Genomic DNA, 19,027 nt, shown 5'->3' on the forward strand with positions numbered 1-19,027 from the left:
TCAGGATCACACAGTGGTCAAAGTGGAAATGGAGGAGGAGAGGACTGCTGTGGATTTGGTGCAGTGTAGCTTATTGCTCAAAATCTGCCTTCAGACTGGCCTTGAGGTTATTTACAGTATATTCTAAAGAAAGAAACCAGAGAAGGCTCTTGGTTGTAGATTCAAACATTCTCCTTGTTACTGGGTATACAATTTTCTTGTCCACCTCAGAGTTTGTAGAGAAAGATGCACAATAGTTGCAGCTAAACACAAATTCTGTCCTTGTTGATTTCACTACTGGGCAGTTAGCAGAGATTTTTGTCTCAGGACTGTTTCACACAAACTTGTGCACCTTTCAACAACTTTCAACTAAAGATGAGAACAATTGGGAGCTGCTTCAGGCAGCTCTGCCTATGGATAGAGTAAAAACTTTCTGCTATACTTCTACCTCTGCACAAGAAGCGTTTGAAATGTGGAAGTGGCTAGCTTGGAAAAATGGGGAAGCGGATTATATAGGATAGGCATCTCCAGATCATTGACTAATCTACTCTGCTAGTCTTTTTTCAGATAATTTTCAGTAGCTTTTGGAAGGCTCATTATAAATAGCTGCACAATGAAATGTTTGGCTTATCTGTCAAATGGTTTATTCCAAGAAAATAGTGGTGCATCAGCAGTACACTATCTACAACCAACTCTGTTCATCCGTTCTAACAAGGAAGGCCCCAACTCTGCATACATTAAAAGGACTTAAAACTGCTGCTTTAGTTCTTCCTTTTAGCTGCAGATTGAGTTCAATAATGCTTGGGGGACTGGCAGCCTCTGCAGCTGAGCCCTGGTGTCACCTCTGCCCTGCACACTGGCTCGTACAGCCCGCTGACACAGCTCCTGCAAAATGGGCACCTTGCAATGGAGTGGCTGTGTGGGCCAAAGGCACTGGAGGCTGACCCTCACTCTCCAAGGAGCAGGGACCCCCTTCAACAGCCCCGAGGCAGAGATAATACTCAACTAACTGGACCACACAACTGAAGGCTGGGGGATGGCCAGCTCCTGGCAAGGCCTCCAGGTGGAAAGCTGAGTCCTGCTGCTGAATATGTAGGTTGGTGATGCCTGTCCTGGTGTGGATGCTCAAGGTGAAGAGGTGATGGTCGGAGGAATCTCTCACCAGGAAGACACCAGGAGGCTGTGAAGTCAAGAGCCTCTTGGCTTCAGCCCCTGACAGGCTGCCTCAGTAGAAACCACTGGCCTCCAATCATTCCAAGGCACTTTCCACCCACTCAAACTTTCCACAGAAACTCTTGAAATGGTAGGAAGGGATGGCAGGGCCTGTCATGGCCACCATGACTGGTGTAGCACAGGGGGACCATCACACCACCAATTGACTAGTGGACAGCTTGATTATCAGAGCTGCATCTGAAAAGGAAGATATCAATTCACAGGCACCTGAACATCATTCACATCAAGGGTGTTAACCTGGTTTGGGCTGGTAAGTCAAAATATTTGGTATGGGTAAATCCTCAACTTACAACATTCATTTAATGACTGTTCAAAATGACAATGGCACTGAAAAAAGCAACTTATGACCAGTTCTCACACTTATGATCATTGCAGTTTCCCCAGTCACATGATCAAATTTCAGATGTCTGGCAACCAGCATGTATTTACAATGGTCTCAGCGTCTCAGGCGGAGCATGGTGGATAAGAAAATTTTGATCTTGGTGCTTAAAGCCTGTATGCCAGCTTCTTCAGCATGACTATACAGGTAGTGACTGTACAGGTAGTCCTCAATTAATGGCCACAACTGGGACCAGAATTTCTATTGCTAAGGTAGGTGGTTGTTCTGTCATACTTGATTTTACAACCTTTTTTGCCACAGTTGTTAAGTGAATCACTGCAAATGTTACTCATTAAGCAAATTTGCTGCCTCCTATTCCGATTTTGCTTATTGGAAGCCAGCTGTGAAGGTCCACAAATGGCAATCACATGCTGCAACTTTATAAATACATGCTGGTTCCAAAGCACCTGAATTCTGATCATGTGACCATGGAGATGCTGTGCTGGTTGTATGGGGACCTGTTGTGGCTCCGGGCTTGGATTCAGCTCCTGTGATTGATATGAGTTCAAGTGAGGAGGTCATGGCAGAAAAATATGAGCCGGCCTGGCTTAGTGATTGGACTGATAACCAGGATGAGGAGATGGACGTGACAAAGGATGACAGACCTGATGTATTAGAATTGTCAGGACCATTGACCTCCTCTGGTTCCTTATCTGATCAACAGCCGGGAATGGCTGACAGGGAAGTTTTGAGAGAGTCTTCTAGTGGAGATGAGAACTTGGAAAATTTGTGGTTAAATGTAAAAAATAGAAGACGGTTGAGAAGGCAAAATCAGCTGGAGCGAATGAGGAGAGCGAGTCAGTAAATTAGCACGTTGCCTCAATGAGTATAAAAGGACACAGCTGGGCTGGTCCATTTTGCCAGGAACAAAATGACTATTTGAGTGAGGACGTTACAGCAAGAAGCTCTGAGACTGGAGATTTATTGCCAGGACTGGTTTGCCGGACAGAGTAAAGATTTATGCTGTGGTTTCTGCCAGCCGTTATCTTGTAAGACTTCTTTCCGTTTGATTTAATTGTGAAATGGCTGCTTTCTGTTTTGTTCGTTTGAATTTCGAAGGGGAGTCATAACAGGGACCTGTCCTAAGTAACTTTTTCAGTGCTATTATAATTTTGAATGGTTGCTAAATAAATGTAAGTCAAGGACTACCTGTAAGCACCAGTATGGATTTGATTTGTTAATTTCATGTATTTTAAAACTGCTACCCATATGGGACTTCCAGGTGATGTCGCAGCGCTGTTGGACATGAGGAGCAGGTCTCTGTGCTCCACACCGAGTTCTCCCTGTTGGAGGGCTCCAAAAAGAGCTAAAGCCACCCTGTAGGGGTGGTGAAGAAAAGAGGGGCACCTTGTGGTTTGGGGACAGCAGCAACTCTCCTGCTGGACTCAGGGCTTCTTCCCTCTCCCTTGATGAGAAGAGGCAGCCATCATAGCTGCCACGAAGCTGGGACAGCCGAGGGAACAAAGAACTGTGCAAGAGTGATGCAGATGAACAGTGATTAGAGCTGGGTGAGAAGATTCCTTTTTATTTAGACCCTAACTTTAAAGAAAAAAAGAGAGAAATCCAAAGTTTCTTTCTACCATAGAGAGAAAAATCCTAGACCCGAAAGAAAAGGAACAAAGGGGAGAAAAGCTAAAGACCTTTTAAAACACAGAAAATTGGACTTTTAAATTGGGCAGGCAGGCGTTGTTTTGGAAAGGCACTATGACTACAAGTGGGACCAGAACTTCCATCCTTAAACAATGTGGTCATTAAATGAGTCAGACCCATTTTGAACACATGATTGCAAGGATGGTGGGATAGTTGTAATTATAGGACTGGTCAGAAGTCTTTTTTTTTTTCAGCACCATTGTAACTCTGAACAGTCATTAATGATTGTAAGTCAAGGATGACTTGTAAGTCATTTGACATTCTCAACCCAGTGACCTTCAGATGCATTGGCTACAACTTCACATTATTACATGTCAGCTGGGGATAACAGGTGATGTAGTATAATGAATCTGGAGATCACCAAATTGAGGAAGCCTACTCTTAAATCTTCATTCTGATCCTATAAAAATGCCTCCTATTGAAGTATCTTAAGATCTTGGGAGACTAGAGTTGGGACGAGCTGGCACCGTGACGATACGGCTTGCAATCGAGCTCTTCGATTGCAGCCGATATCTTCGTTTCCGGCCGGTCCAAACGGACCTAAACCGTCCCGTAGGGACGGCTATTGTGAAGAGCGTACCCTGTGGACTCAGGGGACACCGCAAAATCCCTGGATGACCGGAGAAGCTCTTTTTGCTGGCAGCGGAGAGGCAGCCCCATGCTGCTGAAGTCGGGGCAGCTCCAGAAAGAAAGAGTCTGAAAGAAAGTCTGTCGGTTGGGTGAGAAACTTTTTTTTCTAATTTTTGAGGTTTGAAAGGACACTTTGATTATTAGAAGAAATCTGTGTGATTTTTGACAAAACTGATTAAGCGGCATTTTTTTAAGGGAGACGTCAAAGCGAGGCTTTATTTGTTTTTGTTTTTGTTTTGCTACCGGACTTCATTGTTATTTACTGGATAACCGGACTGTTTCTTTTTATATATATATTTTCTATTCTCCCTTTGGATTTTTATATTCTAATTTTTTAAGGCTAGAGGCTCCCTTTGGTTTTTTTTTTTCTCCTTGTTTGCTTTTTATATATATGTATATATTTCCTGCGGGCTTTTTTTTATTTTAATTATGCTGTTCTGAGAGGAGGGGGGAAAGTGAGAACTAAGAAACTTTGTAACACTGCCAACTAGAGGCTCGGAAATATTCTACTTGAACTGGAGAGAGATGTGAAAGACTCCTTCTCAAGGACATTTTTTGATAAGATAGAGGGAAGAGCGCTGTAGAATATTATTACAGGTGCTTTTCTGGATTTCTGTCTATAATTAAATATCTATGGTTTAGCTTTGAAGCTTGTGGGAAAGAGAAGGGAGTCATAATTAGAGCCTTGGACAACTAAGCAGAGTGCAGTGTATTGTTTTCTACTTTCCTTTTCTAATCTTTTTTTTAGTTCCGCTATCCCCTCCACCAGCATTATTGTATATTTTTATTCTAGTAAGGTCTTTATTTTTAATTTTTGTTTATTTTCAAGGGGAAGCCTTTGAATTCTTCATTTTTATTTTATTTTGATTTTTTTTTCTTTTCTATTGGGATTTTTGCTTTTCTTTTTAATGTATACTTTTGGACTATCTTTTTTTTTCTTTTCTCAACTGAGATTTTTTTGGCTGGATTAAGGTGTGGAATTTGAAGAAATTTATTTGGGATTTTTGTTTCTTTTTATTTATAATTCTGGATTATTTTGGTCTCCTTGTTTTTTCTTTTGAAATTGGGATTCTTTAATTGGAAGATTTTGCTGCTGGACCTTTCCATTTTGGATTATAACTGGCTACGTTTTTGATTGGATTAAATTTGAAAGAATTTGAAGATTTTGAACCACCTAAAATGAGTAGGAAACTTATACCCCCGGGTGCTTCCGTATCTTCTTCTGCTTCTTCACCATCTGGAGGACAACGTTCAATGCAGGTAATGCCAAAGCAAGATAAAGAACAAGAAAAAGTAACTTTACTGATGATCATGCAAGGAATTCAAGACCTTAAGACAAAAAGAGATATCATTGAACTAAGAACAGGGGAGACTGAAGAAAAGGTGCAAAATATCTAACAGATGATGGTGAAATATGATGTGAGAATTCAAAAAGTTGAAGAAGAGGGTGAACGAAGAGAGGAGAAGATTGGAAATATTCATACTAGATTAATGGTGGTTGAACAAGAAAAAAGCGAGATGTTGAAGTGGGAGATGGAGAGGTCCGAATTTTATCTTAGATTTCAAAATATAGAGGAAGAAAAAGGGCAAGATTTGGCTGCGATAATGATAGAAATCTTGGCTGTTGTTTTGGAAACAACAGAGGAAAAGATGATGGATGGAGTAGATGAGATATACCGTGTTTCCACAAGATATGCGATGAGAAATAACCTACCCAGAGAAGTCCACATTAGATTTACTAAAAAATCTATTAAGACACAGATTTTACAAGCGGCAAGAGAGAAGGTATTTAAATACAAAGGTAAAGAAATCCGGGTCCTAAAACAAATACCTAGAAGAGTGAGAGAGATGAGAGGAGACTATCGATTTCTGACCAAAGCGTTATTGAAGAAGGAGGTGAATTATAGATGGCTGATCCCAGAAGGATTGATGTTTATATGGCAAGAACAGAGATATAGAATTGATTCAGTTGAGAAAGCAGAACTCTTCTACGCAGATTCTTTTGGAAGGAGAGAGGAAGAGGTAGAAAAAGAGGTCTTATTAACTGAATCCCAAGAGGAACAAATGGAGATGGTAAAAGAAGAAGGTGTAGTATGTGGACAGGTGGATATCAAAGACCAACGTGAACCAAGAAGTATGAGACCGCCAAGACTAAATATAAAATATCATCATGGAAGAGAAAAAATTGATAACAATGAACATAAATGGATTGAATTTAGCTGCCAAGAGAAGGAAGACTTTTCATAAACTAGGGAAATTAAAGTTTGACATAATTTGTTTATAAGAAGTAGAGAAGACATTATATACGGGAGTCTTTGTGGTTAAACTGGGAGAAGATAAAAAAAAACAATGTTATTTGAAAATTCCAGTTTGGTTATCGACGTTAGAAGCTTTTTCTTATTCTATAATCTATAAAAAGGAACAAACAGTTAGATATGGGGAATTACTAGATGAAAAGGGTGAACTTAAATTGATACAAAAATTAGAGGAACAAGGTATACAGACGAATTGGCTTTCTTATGCACAGATACACTCAAGGTATGATAAAGATTCCAAAACAGAGGGATTTTACGATAAACAGATCGATTTAGATAAGATTTTGACAGGTACTGATGAAAAGATGATTAAAAAACTATATGGTTACTTATTGGGAATTAAGCTAGAGGAAGAATAAGTTAAAGAAACTATGATTGCTTGGGGGAGGAATTTTGGATATGGGATTGATTTAGAGAAATGGCAGAAATTATGGTCGCAAAATTATAAAATGATAATGTTTACAGTTTATAAAGAAAATTTGTATAAGATGTTTTGCAGGTGGCATTTCCCCCCGACAAGGATAGCAAGAATGTTTAAGAACAAATCGGAAAAACTTTTGGAAGTGTCATCAGATACCTGGTTCATATCACCATATGTGGTCGACTTGTGAGGATGCCAGAAAATACTGGACTAAAATCCACATGTGGTTGGAAAAGACGACAAAGAGACATATAGACTTGAAACCGGAGTTTTTCTTATTGGGAATCTTACTAGAGGTTCATAGTAAAGATTTGAAATACTTGATTGTAAATGTATTGACGGTGGCTAGGATTGTATTTGCAAAAAATTGGAAAAATGAGAAAATTCTATTGCAGGAGGAAATTATTAAGAAAATATTGGAATGTGCTGAGATGAGTAGATTGATATTTGAAATTAGAGAGCAAGAAGATAAACAACTTTATACAATTTGGGACCTTTTCTATCAATGGCTGGATGATGAAATACAAAAATAGAATATTTAGAATGTTAGGTAATAAGGAATATTATTGACTTTTCTTCTCCCTTTTCTCTTGTTACTTGACATTACATTTATAAAATGTTTTTTTTCTTTTTTCTTAAGATAGAATTGGTACGATTATATGATTTGTTATAGAATAAATTACTTAAATTATAGTTATCTCATAAGGCATGATTGAATAAAAGTATAGTCAAATCCTTTTTTTAAATAATGATATGTGGATATATAAGTTTGAATTGATAATAAGAGTTATTATGTAATGTAACTGTAATTGTGACTACGAAATGAATGCACAAAACCGATGAACCAACTGACACACTGTATATAAGTATCGAGGAGAGCAGATGTTTTTATGTTTTTGTTTGTTTGTTTGTTTGTTAAAAAACCAATAAAATTGTTTTCAAAAAAAAAAAAAGATCTTGGGAGACTAGAGAGGGGAGGAACTGGCGTCGCGATGGTACGGTCTGCAATCGAGCTCCAAGATTGCAGCCGATATCTTTGCCCCTGGCCGGTCCAAACGGACCCAAACCGTCCCGCAGAGATGGTGATCGCGAAGGGCACATCCTGTGGATCCCAGGGACACCGCAAAGTCCCTGGTTGATTCAGGAGAAGTCCCTTTTGATGGCGGGGGAGAGGCAGCCCCAAAGCTGCTGAAGTTGGGACAGCTGCGGAAAGGAAGAGGCTGTAAGAGAAAGTGTGTTGGCTGGGTGAGAATCCTTTTTTTTTTACTAATATTTTGAGACTTGAAAGGACACTCCAAGTATAAGAAGAAATCTGTGAGATTTTTGACAAAATTGAATAAGCAGCTATTTTTAAAGGGAGACGTCAAAGTGAGGCTTGGCTTTTTTTTTTCCTTACTTTTTCTTTACTGGACTTTATCGTGACTTAGCAGTTAACTGGACTGAATTTTCCTTTATATATATATATGTTGTGACTCCAGGATTGGAATCTGCTCCGTTGGCAGATGTGAGTTCAAATGAAGAGGATCTGGCAGTGGAATTTGAACTTGCATTGCTGAGTGACTTGGATGTTAGCCAAGATGATGAAATGGATTTAACTAGGAGAGACGAACCTGATTTAGTAGAGTTGTCAGGACCTTCGACCTCCTCCAATTCTTTCCCTCTGACTGAGCAGCAGCCGGGAATAGCTAATCAGGAAAACAGGCGAGAGTTTTCGAAGAACTTTGAGAACTTTGAGAGATCTGAGGCTCAAGCTAGGCCCATTGAGTTTCACCACCCAGCCAGTGCGAATATGGTCATTGGGGATCACGAGGAGGCGATAAGTTTCTATATCACCTCGAACCTTCATTTCCCCTTGGTACTCGGCGTGTCCTGGCTGCATTTGCACGATCCGTTGGTGGCTTGGGCTCAGAACGCCATTTCCTTTCCAAGTCTCCAATGTGTGGATCATCTGAGACATATCTGCGCTGGCCAGGATATCGCCGCCGCTCCTGCTGTTTCCATACCTCCGGAGCTATCGGACTTCTCCGACGTTTTCAGCGAGAAGGAGGCGGATCAGTTACCACCGCTTCGTGCTTATGATTGTCCTGTGGACCTGATACCGAATGCTCCACTGCCCAAGGGTCGGTTATACTCCATGTCGGAGCCTGAGTTGGCTGTGCTTCGAGAGTTTTTAGATAAAAACTTGGCTCGGGGATTTGTTCGACCATCGTCGTCTCCTCTTTCGGCTCCCGTTCTTTTTGTTAAAAAGAAGTCGGGAGAATTACGCTTATGTTGTGATTATCGCTGTCTGAACTCTATCACAGTGAGGAATAGTTTTCCTTTGCTGCTCATTCCGGAATTGATGGAGCGGTTGCGGGAGGCTACTATCTTCACTAAGCTCGATCTGCGTGGGGCCTACAACCTGGTTCAGATACGCAAGGGGGACAAGTGGAAGACGGCGTTTGGTACCCATTATGGCCATTTTGAGTACACCGTCATGCCATTTGGTCTGACCAACGCTCCCGCGGTATTCCAGCATTTGATGAATGACCTTTTTCGGGACATGGTGGATAGGTTTGTGGTGGTGTATCTGGATGACATTTTGATCTACTCTCAGTCCAGGGATCACCACCTTCATCAGGTCCGTCAAGTGCTCCAGCGTCTTCGGGAGCATAAACTCTATGCGAAACTGGAGAAGTGTTTCTTTTTTTCAGTCTTCAATAGAGTTTTTAGGGCATATCATCTCTCCCGAGGGCATTGCTATGGACCCTAAAAAAGTCAAGGCCTTGTGTAGTTGGGAAGCCCCTCATCGAGTAAAGGACGTGCAACGTCTCCTGGGGTTCGCCAATTACCATTGGACCTTCATCCCACTTTGCCAAGTTGATGGATCCCATCACTCAGCTCCTTCGCAAGAAGATCCCGTTCCGGTGGGGGCCTCGGCAACAACAGGCTTTTGACACTTTAAAGAAAGCTTTTGTGGGCGAGCCGATATTGAGGCATCCTGATCCAAATCGTCCATTTGTGGTCGAGACAGATGCCTCTAATGTAGCTATCAGGGCGGTATTGTTGCAAGCTTCGAAGGATGGAGCACCTCTTTTCCCCTGCGCATATTATTCTAGGAAGCTCACAGCTTCTGAGCGCAATTATACTATCTGGGAAAAGGAGTTGTTGGCTATCAAGGCTGCATTTGAGACCTGGCGACATCACCTAGAGGGGGCTCGGCATAAGGTGCAGGTTCGGACGGATCACTGAAACTTGGAACATTTGTCTACCGCTAAGAAGTTGAACCAACGCCAGATCTGGTGGTCGTTGTTTTTCGCAAGGTTCAATTTTTCCGTCACTTATGTTCCAAGTGGACAGAATCGGAGAGCAGACGCGTTGTCTAGAAAACCTGAATATATCGGTCCCGAGGATCCTCTTCCTCCACGAACGGTGTTGCCACTGGAATCCTTGGCCGTGCTTCAAGATCCGGTAGATTTGCGGGCTCGAATACGGGAGGTGCAGCGATTAGACGCATGGACGCAGCAAAGAAGGGGGGAAGTTGGACCTGATTCCCCATGGTCTTTTGAAGAGGGCTTGCTAAGACATCGGGGTTTATTGTATGTACCCACCAGGTCGCTTAGAGCTCTCATCATGACGCAATGTCATGACAACCCCGCTGCTGGCCATTTTGGTTTTTACAAAACTCTGCACTTGGTCACTCGGACTTTTTGGTGGCCTCGGGTTCGACATGATGTGTTTTCCTACATCGCTTCTTGCGTACAATGTCAACAAGCGAAAGCAGCGTCGGGTGCACCTCCTGGACTCCTTCAACCATTGCCGACTCTGGGCAGACTATGGGGAGCGATCTCCATGGACTTTCTCACACACTTGCCATCCTCGTCGGGTTTCACGACGGTGCTCGTGGTGGTCGATATGCTGACTAAAATGGCTCATTTTATTCCCTGTCGGAAACTGCCATCAGCCCGCACTACGGCTCAGTTATTTTTACAGCATGTCTTTCGTCTACATGGTTTGCTGGATAGAGTGGTTTCGGATCGTGGGGTCCAGTTTACTGCGCAGTTCTGGAAACATTTAATGATGGCGTTACAAGTACAGGTGTGTCTAGTGTCAGCGCACCATCCAGAAACTGATGGCGGGACTGAGAAAGTTATTGGCATTCTCACTCAGTATTTGAGATGTTTTGTCAATCATTGACAAAACGATTGGGTGAAATACCTCCCTTTGGCAGAATTTGCCTTTAATAACTCTCAGCATACCTCCACTCGTGTAACGCCGTTTTATGCGAATGTGGGCTATCATCCACGATTCTTTCCGTTGACTATGATGGATTCTCTGGTTCCCAAGACACAAGAATTTCTTGAGGAATTACAATCGGTTCACCCATTAGTGGCACAACAACTAGAACGGGCGAAAGAAGACCGTTTGCGGACCGTTCTCGTAGAGCAATGCCTCCGTTAGCTGTGGGTGACAAGGTGTGGTTATCCACAAGGCACCTTCGGATCGATCGCCCAATTAGGAAGCTGGACCATCGATTCATTGGTCCATTCCCAATTGAGGCGGTCATCAACCCTGTGGCGTATCGACTCACCTCCATGCGCATTCATCCTGTCTTCCATCGTTCCCTTCTGGTTCCTGACTCCCTGGAGTGTCCTCTTCGTGCTCCTGGCTGGTGCGGTTTCTTCATCAACACCCAGTGAGGAAGCTGATGTTGATGACACGGTGGTCAGCATTACTGATTCTCGTTGGCTGAAGGGACGCTTCCAGTACTTAGTCAGGAGGAGAGCGGATGGCTCTGAGGTTTTTTTGTGGATGGATGCTTCCACAGTTCATGCTCCAGACATTATCCGGAACTTCCATGAACGCTTCCCGTTGAAACTGCATCCGGATCGTCAGACCCGGGGGCAGGGTCCTGCGGTGAGGAATAGTGTTGTGACTCCGGGATTGGAATCTGCTCCGTTGGCAGATGTGATTTCGAATGAAGAGGATCTGGCAGTGGAATTTGAACCTGCATTGCTGAGTGACTTGGATGTTAGCCAGGATGAGGAAATGGATTTAACTAGGAGAGACGAACCTGATTTAGTAGAGTTGTCAGGACCTTCGACCTCCTCCAATTCTTTCCCTCTGACTGAGTAGAAGCCGGGAATAGCTAATCAGGAAAACAGGCGAGAGTTTTCCAGCGAAGAAGAGAACTTTGAGAGATCCTGGCTTGATGTGAGAAATAGATGGAGATTGAGACGTCAATCTCAATTGGGAAGGAGGCGTCGAGCCAGTGACTAATTAAGGAGATTAACACGCCCCATAGAGGATAAAAGGAAATGGCTTGGCTGGTGAAATTCGCCAGAAGCAAAGTGATTAATGGGAGTGAAAAATACAAAGAGAACTCTTTGAGGCATTGAGAATTTATAGCCACGTCAGGATTGCCAGACAGAGTTTGGATTTACTGCTGAGAACTGAATATACCCCAGCAGTTCTCTTGCGGGGGTTTGTTTTTTGGTTTGTGATATTTCTGGCACTGCTATATTTCGTTTTGCTCACCTGCAATTAAAGGGGAGACATGACATACATACATATATACATATACATATACATATACATATACATATACATATATATATATATATATATATATATATATATATATTCTTCTCCTTCTTGATTTTTTAATTTTTTTAGATTAGAGGCTCCCTTTAGTTACTTTTCTTTTTATATATATATGTATATATTTTCTTTTCTTTTTTAACCTCAATTACGTTTCCCTGGGAGGAGGGGGAAAGTGAGAACAAAACAACTTTGTAACACTGCCAACTAGAGGCTTGAAAATATTTTACTTGAAGTGGAGAGAACTGTGAAAGACTCCTTCTCAAGGACATTGCAACTTGATAAGATAGAGGGAAGAGTGTGGCAGAATATTATTACAGGTGTTCTTCTGGACTTCTATCAACAATCTAACACTTGAAGCTTGGCTTTGAAGTTTGTGGAGAAGAGAGTCATAATAAGAGCCTTGGATAATTAAACAAAGTGCAGTGTGTTTTCTTATTTTCTTTTAGTTGTGTTACCCCTCCTTACCAGCTTTACTGTAAATTTTTACCTTTGCAATATTTTTATTTTTGCTTTTTATTTTAAAGGGAAAGTCTCAGAATTTTTCCTTTTTTCCACTGGGATTTTTGCTTCTTCCATCCATGTTCTTGGTCTATTTTAGTTTCTTTTTATTATTGAGACTTTTTAATTGGATTAAGGTGTGAAGAACCTGAAGAAACTTTTTTTTGTTTTTTTTTCTTATTATTATTGGGCTTTTTCTTTCTTCTTACTTTTATCCTTTATTGTGGATTATAATTGATTATTTCATAATTAGATTAGGGTCCAGAAGAACCTGAAGAATTTTCTTTCTTTTTCTTTTTTCTTTTTACCATTGGGCTTTTCACTATTGGGCTTTTTACTCTCTACTATTTTTATTTTTCATTTTGGATTATAATTCGCTACCTTACCAATTGGATTAAAGTTTAAAAGAACTTGAAGGTCTTGAATTGTTCAAAATGAGTAGGAAACTCATACCTTCTGGCGCCTCTACCTCTACTTCTGCCTCCCCACCATCTGGAGGACAACATTTAATCCAGACAATGTTAAAGCAAGATAAAGAACAAGAAAAAGTGACTTTACAGATGATTATGCAAGGAATCCAAGATCTCAAGATAAAATCAGATACTATTGAACAAAGAATAGAGAACATTGAACAAAGAACAGGGAAGACCGATGAAAAAATTGAAAATATTCAACAAATGATGGCGAAGTATGATGAGAGATTCCAAAAAATCGAAGAAGAAGGTAAACAAAGAGAGGAGAAGATTGGAAATATTGACAGCAGATTAACAGTGGTTGAACAAGATAAAAGTGGGATGCTGCAGTGGGAGATGGCTAGGTCAGAATTCTATCTCAGATTCCAAAACATAGAGGAAGAAAAAGGACAAAATTTAGCTGCGATAATGATAGAAATTCTGGCTGATCGAAATAACAGAGGAAAAGATGATGGATGGAGTAGACGAGGTATACCGAGTCTTTACAAGATATGCGATGAGAAATAATTTACCAAGAGAAGTCCACATCAGATTTACCAAAAAATCCATCAAAACACAAATATTACAAGCGGCAAGAGAGAAGATGTTGAAATACAAAGACAAAGAGATTGAGGTTTTAAAACAAATACACAGAAGAGTGAGAGAGATGAGAAGAGAATATCGATTTTTGACCAAAATGCTACTGAAGAAGGAGGTGAATTATAGATGGCTGATTCCAGAAGGACTAATGTTTACATGGCAAGAACAGAGACACAGAATTGATTCAATTGAGAAAGCAGAACTTTTTTATGCAGAATTTTTTGGAAGGAGAGAGGAAGAGGCAGAAAAAGAAGTCTCATTAATTGAATTCCAAGAGGAACAAATGGGGACTGAAAAAGAAGATATCAAAGATATCCAGGTAGATATCAAAGAACAACGTGAACCAAGATCTACGAGAGCTGTCAAACCTAACTACAAAATATAATCATGGAAGAGAAAAAACTGATTACAATGAATATAAATGGACTTAATTCAGCTGTTAAAAGAAGGAAAATTTTTCATAAATTAGAGAAATTAAAATTTGATATAATTTGTTTACAAGAAGTACATATTAAAAAACAACATGAACAATTAGTACAGCCAAAATTAGGGAAAATATTCACTTCTTTGACTCTTTGTAAGAAAAGAGGAGTGGTTTTATACATTAAAGAGGCTACCCCAGCAAAATTGATTTATACTGATGAAGATGGAAGAGTATTAATGGTGGAAATAATGGACAATAATACAAAAATACTCTTGATTGCAATTTATGCTCCGAATGATAAACAAGAAGAATTCTATAAAAAATTACACATGAAAATAACTGGACTGGACTATGCCAATATAATTTTGATGGGAGACTTTAATGGAATTGTGGACAATAAACTGGACTATACAGCAACAACAACAAAGCAAAACAGAAAGACTCTCCCTAAATCCTTTTTTAAAATGATAGATGAATTAACTTTAAAAGATATATGGAGAGAAAGAAATGCTAAAACTAAACAATACACTTTTTATTCAAATAGACATTTATCATGGTCCAGATTAGATATGATTTGGACCTCAACAGAATTAATATCTAATATTCAAGAAATAAATATTGAAACAAGTACTTGGGCAGACCATAATCCAATGACAATTAAATGGAAAGGACAAAAAAAAGATCAAGATGGACGTTAAATAATACTATCTTAAAGGAAAAAGATTTTATACAATGTATCGAGAAAGAACTGGCTTTTTTCTTTAGAGGAAATAAAAAAGAAGATACTTCAATGCAGAATGTTTGGGATACAATGAAGGCATATGCCAGAGGCTTGATAATAGTCTACATAAGAAAAAAGAATATCAGGAAAAGGCAAGCCACTAAAGTCTTGGAAGACGAGTATAAAAGACTTGAAAAAGAATTACAGAAAATGCCACAGAAAAAAAGACATTAAACTGAAATTGGACATAATTAAACATAAAATGGGTCTAATACAGAAAGAAGAACTGGCACAGAAAATTAGAAGCGCTAAACAGAACTATTTTGAAGATGCAAATAAACCAGGTAGATGGCTAGCATATAAATTGAGAAAGGAGAAAGAATCAAGGAAAATATCGCAGTTAATAGATGATCAAGGCCAAGTTTGTTATGGTAATAAGGAGAAAAAGGAAATTATTCGAGACTTCTATGGGCAACTATATAAGCAAGAGAATATTGATGAGGAAAAAGTCAAACAGTATTTACAGAATGCTAATCTACCTAAGATATCTAAAGAGACTGAAGAAATGTTAGAAAGCAATATAACAATGATGGAATTAACTGAAGCACTTAAGAAACAAAATAATGGGAAAGCACCAGGTCCAGATGGGCTTCCGGCAGAATTCTATAAAACACTACAAGAATCATTGAGCATTCCATTGTTAGAAGTCATGAATGAAGCTATGTCAAAGAAGATGATACCTAAAACATGGTCAGAGGCTTATATTACACTTATTCCAAAAGAAGAGGCTGAACTACTGCAAATTAAGAACTATAGACCTATTTCTTTATTAAACGCAGACTATAAAATCTTTGCTTCAATTTTAGCAGAAAGACTTAAAAAATATCTAAATAATTTCATTCATTCAGACTGTTAAGTCTGGGCGGTGGGTCCCAAGGAGAGACGAGACTCGTAGTAGTGAACAACAGCTCTTTATTAAGCAACCAGATACTGAGACAAAAACCCTAGCCGCAGCTGCTCTTTTCATAGAGCTGGCCGTGGCTAGGCAGCCAATGACAGGTTTTTGAGCTTGCCGCGCTTGGTGTTAGCCAATGCGGCAAGCTCTATATGAGCCAATCAGAGTGTCCCATAACGACCAATCATGGCCCGGCTTTTCCGGACCAATAGGAATGCAGGCCTTCAAGCCTGCTAGTACGGAACCCCTCCCCTCTTGGTTCCGTCCGAGGGGGGGAAACGTAGTCGCGCAAGTAGGCGGGTCTTCGGACCTGTCTACTTGACTTGCACAGTTCACAATGTCTTTGGTCATCGTCAGGTTTGGACGGGCTCCGTGTTGCTCTCCAGCTTCTCGAAGGAACCGCCTGGAAAGGTGAGCCGGGCCTTTAGCTGTGACTCCCACGTGGCGTATCCGGGTCGGTTGAGTCGTTTGCTCTGTTGCTCCCGCCTGGATTTTCTGGGCTGGTAGAGCTTGTCCGGCTGCTGCTTCCAGGCGAAGAACCCATCTGCCACGGCTCCCTGTCAACTGGTAAGTCTAGTTGGTTAAATGTTTGTTTTCTGTTTAATGGGGTTGTTCTGCTTGTTCAGAACCCGGTTCTTGTTCAGAGTTTGCGGTTTCTCCCCCTCTGATTTCTTGGTTGGAGTCTGTGAGGGGAGAAATGGCCAGCCTGGACCTTAGCTGGTCAATATGGCATTTCCAACACCTGCCATCAGTGGTTTCGAGCCGGTAGGATCGAGGGCCGGTGATCTGGGTGATTTTCGCAGGAAGCCATAGTGGGTCTCCAGTAAAGTTTTTTGCAAAAACAGTGTCTCCTTCCTTGAAGGCGCTGTTTTTGCTAGAGGATCCCGGGGGTTTCTCTGGGGTATAAAGCAGGGTGCAGACGATCTAGGGGTGACCGAAGTCTTCTGCCCATGAGTAGTTCTGCTGGGCTCTTGTTGGTCGTGGTGTTGGGCATGATGTGTTGGATCAGAAGCATTTTGGTGATTTTTTCGTGGATGTCCCCATGTTCAATTCTTTGAATAGTTTTTTTTGTGAATTGAACCATGCGTTCAGCCCTCCCATTTGCCGCCGGGTTAACGGGCGATGTCAATGCGTGTCGGATGCCACGGTCTGCCAAGTATTGCTCGAATGCCAATGCAGTAAACTGGGGTCCGTTGTCTGATACTATCACATCAGGTCGACCGTGTGTGGCAAAAAGTTTTTTTAGTTTTTTTATGACGGCTTCTGTGGTGGTGGTTTTCATTTTGCTTACTTTGAGCCAATTTGAGTAAGCATCAATGGTTATTAAAAAGGTATGCCCTTTTGTTGGTCCAGCGAAATCAATATGGATGCGTGACCATGGGCCTCTGGGGGTTTCCCATTCTAATGGTGGGGCTTTTGGGGGAGCTGAGCGAGTCTTTTGGCATCTGTTACAGGTGGCGACCCAGGTTTCAATTTGCTTGTCCATGCCTGGCCACTAAGCATAGCTCCTGGCCAGGGCTTTCATACGTACGATGCCTGGGTGCCTGTCATGCAGCATGTTTAAAACTGTTTTTGGAGCATTTCTGGTATGATTACCTGGTCTCCCCACAGGATGCATCCTCTCTGAGAAAAGAGTTCAGTTTGCCGGTTTTTAAATGGTTTAAAGGGTTCGTTTGTCCCGCTTTCTGGCCAGCCCCTCTCCACCCAGCTGAGAAGTCACGCTAATCGTTTATCCCGTCGTGTTTCGCAGGCAATGTCCTGCGCAGTCAACGGTGACATGGATGCGGTTTCAATTTGCAAAATTGATAATGTGGGTGCTGGGTCGTCTTGCATGTCTGGCAGGGGTGATTGGCTTAAAGCATCGGCATGCGAGATGGATTTGCCAGGTCAATGTATTAATTGATAATTATAAGCGGCAAGAAATTCAGACCATCTTTTCATTCTAGGTGACAGGATGTGTGGAGTGGGTTTGTTACCAGCCAGAATGCCGAGTAGGGGTTTATGGTCGGTAATAATTGAAAATGTCCTACCATAAATGTATTCATGGAATTTTTTGACTGCAGAGATGATGGTGAGGGCTTCTTTATCCAGCTGACTGTAGTTCCGCTCTGGCTTGGACAGGGTTCTTGAGAAAAATGCAATGGGAGCCTCTGTTCCATTAGGCAATGTGTGGCTTAGGATTGCTCCCACGCCAAAAGGTGAAGCGTCACAAGTAATAGTCAGTGGTAGGGTCTCGTATTGCATGAGGACTGCGTCGGAAGTCAGAAGATCTTTTATCTGTTGAAATGCGTGTTCCTCTCGCCGTCCCCAAATCCATGGTGCCTTTTTATCCAGGAGTCTATGCAAGGGCTCCGCGACAGTGGCTTTCTGGGGTAGGAAAATATTATAGAAATTAATGAGTCCAAGGAATGCTTGGAGGTCCGTTTTGTTTTTTGGCCTGGGGGCTTCTTTGATGGCCCTTAATTTCTTGTTGGTAGGGTGAATTCCCTGTTCGTCAAGGAGGTATCCGAGGAATTCAACCCTTTCAGTACATAACTGGCACTTTTCTTTCTTTACCTTGAGGCCAGAGTCTTTAAATTTTTGTAGCACTGCTCTCAGTCTCTTTTCCAATTCTCGCTTGTTGGGGGCTGCTACTAAGACGTCGTCAAAATAGGGCACGACTCCTTTAATTCCTTGTAGCAGTCTTTCCATTAGGCTTTGGAAAACCCCAGGTGCGACGCTGACTCCAAACTGGAGTCAGTTGCATTTAAAGGCCCCTCGATGTGTTACGATTGTTTGAGCCTCGGCAGTTTCAGCATCGACTGGCAGTTGTTGATAAGCTGGAGCCAGGTCAAGCTTTGCAAAGATTCTGCCACCCCCCAGTGAGTGTAGGAGATGTTGGACTACTGGCACCGGTTAGGCACTCTGCTGCAATGCATGGTTGAGGGTGGCCTTGTAGTCACCACAAATTCTCAGGGAGCCGTCTGGTTTGATAGGGGTGACAATTGGTGTTTCCCAGCGGGCATGATCAATGGGTTCTAATATGCCTTGCGCTATTAGTTTGTCTAATTGTTCGTCTATTTTAGGCTTGAGTGCAAAAGGCACTCGGCGCGGTTTGAGGCGGATGGGAGCGATGTCAGGGCTAAGATTAAAGGAGATTGGGGACCCCTTGTACTTGCCTAGGGTGTCACTGAAGACTTCTTGGAAG

At 41.6% G+C, this 19,027-nt stretch overlaps 1 pseudogene; it reads right to left on the reverse strand.

Moving 5' to 3' along the window:
• Nucleotides 1–753: 753 nt before the first annotated feature.
• Nucleotides 754–8,564, reverse strand: LOC113451098 (suppressor of cytokine signaling 3-like; annotated as a pseudogene).
• Nucleotides 8,565–19,027: the final 10,463 nt, after the last annotated feature.

Source organism: Pseudonaja textilis, unplaced genomic scaffold, assembly GCF_049901715.1.
Source record: "Pseudonaja textilis isolate UNSWEBS1 unplaced genomic scaffold, rPseTex1.2 PTEXSCF20, whole genome shotgun sequence".
In the NCBI taxonomy this organism is placed as follows: domain Eukaryota; kingdom Metazoa; phylum Chordata; class Lepidosauria; order Squamata; family Elapidae; genus Pseudonaja; species Pseudonaja textilis.